At 29.6% G+C, this 5,619-nt stretch overlaps 1 non-coding gene across 1 annotated transcript; it reads left to right on the top strand.

Annotated features, from left to right (window-relative positions):
• The first annotated feature begins 303 nt into the window (after positions 1 to 303).
• Positions 304 to 410, top strand: LOC128286242 (small nucleolar RNA R71). The gene has a single exon (XR_008276786.1). It is a non-coding gene; the product is annotated as a small nucleolar RNA R71 (small nucleolar RNA).
• The last annotated feature ends 5,209 nt before the right edge of the window (positions 411 to 5,619 follow it).

Below are 5,619 nucleotides of genomic sequence, written 5' to 3'. Positions count from 1 at the left end.
GTATCGCACTGCATCACCAGATGTACCTGCGTAAAACCATATAAAACATCAATTTTCTTACTTAAAAGTTCTACCTAATTTGATAACATAGTGACCGCATCTACATTAAAAACACCGGTTGCTTTCATCGGTTTCGTCCTCATGACTTATCACTGATAATTATTCAGTGACATTTCCTCTATAAACTCATACGCCGCTTCAGGTATTTTATTGTTCAGAGTACCACCGGCTACTGCATAGATTAATTGCCTAGTTGAGGGATTCAAACCATTCTAGAAGGTTTGAACCTGTAGCCGTAGAGGTAATCCATGGTGAGGGCACCTTCTCAATAAATCCTTATACCTCTCCTATGCATCATATAGGGTCTCTAAATCCATTTGCACGAAGGAAGATATGTCATTCCTTAGCTTGGCTATCTTAGTCAATAGAAAATACTTCAATAAGAACTTTTTGGTCATTTGATTCCATGTAGTGATAGAACCTCGTGGTAGGGAGTTCAACCATTGTTTAGTCTTATTTCTCAATGAGAATGGAAACAACCGAAGGCAAATGGCATTGTCAGAAATGCCATTCATCTTAAAAGTGTCGCAGAATTCCAAAATATTGGCCGAATAAGTATTTAGATCTTCATCTTGTAAACCATCAAACTGAACAAACTGTTGAATCATCTGAATAATCTTCGGCTTCAGTTCGAAGTTATTCGTAGCAATAGTAGGCGTCACGATACTCGATTAAGCCCCAGTTAGAGTGGGCTTGGCATAATCATACGTAGTACGAGGAGTAGGATTCAAATTTACAGGATTCGCAGCAACCACATGAGGTAGTTGATATTCTGATTTTCAGCCATCTCCTCAGTAATAACAATAACGTCCTCTTGCTCTTCCATTGCACTTTGTCGACTCTGCCTTACTTCTCTACAGTTTCTAAGAGCTGTGCTTTTAATCTCACTGTCGAATACTAAAGGTCCTGATAGATTTCTTCTAGTCATATACTAAAAAAACCTTGTAACACCCCCAACCCGTATCCATTGCCGGAATAAGGTACGAGGCATTACCAGAGTTTACTAAACATTTTCAGATAATTTTGAGTCATTTATTATTCATATTTTGAAAATAACCATAACGTTTCTCTATTGGGCCCTCGAAGCCCTAAACATACATTAAAAACCAACCGAAATTAAATCGGGATCATAAAAAAATTTCGCAAAATCTTAAATTATATTTTCATCTAAGTACTTACCATTTCAATGCTCCTTATAATTAAACATGTTACCATTCAATCAATAGCTTGGCACTTGTTTAAGCATCATACAACAACATTGTTAGTATACTTGCACATACTTCATATAAATTCAACAATGATATACCTATTTTCTCAACATATCACACTTAAGTTCAATAATAGTCTCAACTTACATAATTTCCTTATATCAACATATCAAAGATAATTATATATGTACATGTCACAAAATATATTATTCTCTTACTATTTCTTCATAAGCATATATCATTCATTTCGTTATATCAATATTTCATGCATCATCATTTCCTTATATCTTATGTATATTTACTTTGGTAATAGTTCGTATTAAACTTAACATAAATTAAATTCCATGTATCTATACTTATTTCCTTTATCTATCTTCTTAATTATTTCATACAACTATTTTGTACATATATTTCCATATGACCAATTCCTGTAAACATTTCACACAACCATTTTGTACAACCAATTCATATAACTATTTGTCATCTGGTATATATTACCTGAATATTAGTTGTTCAACAGATATCTTGGCGTCTCTCTTCCACGGTCTTATTTATCTTTGACATGATGCCATAGTGTCTTTCAACTATGGTCTTACTCATTTTCTATCATGTTTCCATGGTATCTTTCAACCATGGTCTTACACATTTCATATCAGGTTGCCATGGTATCTTTCAACCATGGTCTTACACATTTCATATCAGAGAGCACACTCCCGCTGAACCTCATCCTTACAGTGGGATTATCACCAAGCTAAATCCTCAGAATATAAACTCATAGAGTATTGTCGGGATTACCGTCTAGGCTAAATCTCGCAACGACAATTACTCTAATGAGCTTGGATCCAATTACCATCAAAGCTAAATTCAAACCCTAATTCGGATTACCTATCCGGCTAAATCCATTTTCCACATATTCTTCTGGAGGGCTATATCAGATAGGATCACCCGTCCTGCTAGATCCTTTTACCGCCAATTCCTTTTCAGAGATCCATCGAAATTTCCTTTCATTCAACCGGGATTTCTTCCCATTTTATCAAATATATCAATGTTTCATCAATTTTCATACAATGAACATTCAAATCATATTCACATCAATAACATATATTTCAAGCATTAAAGAATATTATTCAAGTTACATAAACTTACCTAGCGAAATTGTAGAAATATCAAGATTTAGGGACATTTTGGTAATTTACCATTTTCCCAATTTTCACCCGATATTAAATTGACAATTTCATTCAATTTATTAATTTAGATAATAAAACAATTCATTCCCTTCAATTTGATCATTTTGACATTTTTACAAAATTGCCCCTGAAGTTTTACTTTTATTCAATTTAGTCCTTAAGCCTAAAACATGCAAATTAGCCATGCTAGCTGGATATTCATACATATTTTTCCTCCTCCTCTCCATTCCACATCCTTAATGTATATAACACACTTGTAAGTAACATCATCTATAATTTTTATTATTTACTTTTATGAATATTCAAGCTGTCCATCTGTGTCATAGTCACTAAATTATTTATATCTGGAGCTCTAGAACTCCAAATTAATATCCACTAATTTTCCATGAAACTAGACTCATATATCTTCTTACCATAAAATTTTCATTAGTTTTGGTTTATTCAATAAGTATAGTTTATTCTTTAAAGTTACCCCTATTCTGCTGTCTGACAGTTGTGACCCTTCTTCACTAAAAATTAATTATCTCCTCGTACAGAATTCGAATGATGTTCCAGTTTATTTCTATTGAAACTAGACTCATTCAATATTCTAAATGTATAAATTTAAGCCCATAATTATGATTATCCAATTTTTATGATTTTTCAAAGTCAGAACAGGGAAACCCAAAATCATTCTGATGTTGTCTCACAAACTTTATTATATCTCATGATTTAAAAATCTATTGCTTACACCGTTTCTTCTATGAGAAACTAGAATTAATAAGCTTTAATTTCATAATTTTTTCATCTTCTAATTCGATTTCTACAATTTATGGTGATTTTTCAAATTTAGTCTACTGCTGCTGTCCAATATTGTTTTAGTGCAAGTTGTTTATTACCATTTTTCCCTTAAGCTTTAATAAATAACAATTTCGTCCCTACTCAATTAGCCTCTCAATTGAGCTGATTTTTCTCAATTAACACTTTATTCTATCACTTTAAACTACTTTACAACTTTTGGAAATCATAATTTCAGCACTAGACTTTAATTCCAACATTTTCACAATTATGTCCTAAAATCAATTTCCACTAATTTTACTAACTTAATTCATACTCTATTTCTATTCAAGTTCCATCCCAACTCAAATTTAACTCCTAAATTTTCAGCTTATTTAACTAGTTTCAAAATTTCCTCAAATTAGCCCTTCAACATAAAACTTATGAATTACTTTACAATTCAATCCTTATTTCATTTCTAACTTGAATTTCTATCAATTTAACCCTTATTTCATCATTTTACTCAACATGAACAGTATCTAAAAATCTAATATCTTTTCAAAATATCAACTTAATTTCATCAAAATCTTGTCCAAAGCTTCTAAAATATCAAAATTAAGTAAAAAAGGCTCAATTGACTTACCTATTAAACTTCCAAGCTTCACACCTTTGATTTTCCCTTTTTTTCTTTCTTTTCTCTTTTTCTTTCTTTCCTTCCCCTGCTTTCTGTTTCGTTTGCTTTGTTTCTTTATTTCACTCCTTTTTTTCCTCTTTTCCTTTTTTATTTTCCCTTTTTTATATATACACACATGTATTTATACTTGAATAATAAGTATTATTTATTGATTCATGTGTATATTATTAGTACATTTGTATCCATTTATAACCATACATTTGTCATTATTTAATATATTTATCATATAAAATCTTATAATATAATTATTTAATTAATAAATATCTATTTAATATCTAATACATGTATTACAAATATATGTCTTTTATCCATACACTTGTATATTTTATTTACTATACATTTGTCTTTATATTAATTTGTTTATCATATAAATATCTTATAATATAATTATAATAAATTAATTTAATATCATTTATTACTAATATATATATATATATATTAATTAAAATCTAAGTAAAAATCTTAGATTTTTATTTTATATGCTGCCTCACTTATGCTAAATGGCATAATTGCCATTTTGGTCCTTTTATTTTCTTTTAATCTATAATTAAACTTTCACACTTTATTCAATTTAACCCTTTTATCCAATTATCCTTAATTAAGCTAAATTCACTTAATTAATCTCTAATTAACCACTCTGAACTTTTTAAATATTTTTGATAAATATTTATGGATCCTTTTTTTTTTAGTAACGAAGACACGAAAATACACTTTTCCGATAACCGCAAAATTCGGGTTATTACAAACCTGCCAGAAACAAACAAAAGAAAAATTAGAAAACAAAAATTAAACTAAAAACAAAAATAGAGTGCAATAAAATAAAAATGGCTAAATTAATAAAAATTGAGTGTTCCTAATATTTTAATCCCCGGCAGCAGCGCCAAAAACTTCATGAGTCACTAAACTAAATTCACAACAAAGGCAAGCGCACCTATTGAATAGTAGTATAGTTGTGGTGAGTCGGGAATATTGTATCCACGAGGACTAAAAGTACTAGTAATTACTATCTTTTTGTTATTTAGCCTGTCGAAAACATTTTTTGAAAAACGGGGTCGACTTTATATTTTGAAAAGAAAATGAAAAAAATGGGAGTCGCCACCAATCTTTTTGGCTTAGGTGTGATCGGATCACCTAGTAATTTAATCGTTTGAAAAAAAAATTAAAATTTATTAAAACGATGATTTTTGGTCTACAAAATCCAGAAAAAAGGGTTCGGGGGTCGATTACGTACGAGGAAGGGTTAGCACCGTAACGCCCAAAATTGGTACCTAATTGATTAATTAACATCTTAATGTCGAAAGCCACAAAGATTTTAAAATAAATTTTAAAATACGATCCCTTCTCATGAATGCTAATTTTAAAATGCCCGAATTACGTTGAAACGAGCATCAAAGACTTATTCGTCTCGAGATTGTAAGATGTCACATTCAGTAAGATGTCACAAAATGAACATGTTCACATAATACATTATTTTACAAGATCAACATTAATAAACACAAAAGAATGAAATGAAATAATATATGAAATTTTTGAAGTGAATAAAACGGTTTAAGATAAATAACAAATAAAACAATTATAAATAAAGAATGTAAAAAGGGGTTTCAAATGGACAAATGTATAAAAACTTAAAATAAATAATAAAAGGAGCTTTAAAATAAATAATATATATAAATTTTAAAATGAATAACATATATAAAAGTGTAAATTAAATACT

The sequence above is a fragment of the Gossypium arboreum genome, chromosome 12 (assembly GCF_025698485.1).
Source record: "Gossypium arboreum isolate Shixiya-1 chromosome 12, ASM2569848v2, whole genome shotgun sequence".
NCBI lineage: Eukaryota > Viridiplantae > Streptophyta > Magnoliopsida > Malvales > Malvaceae > Gossypium > Gossypium arboreum.
The sequence above is the reverse complement of the archived record's forward strand: the minus strand, read 5'-3'. Positions and strand labels throughout refer to the sequence as shown.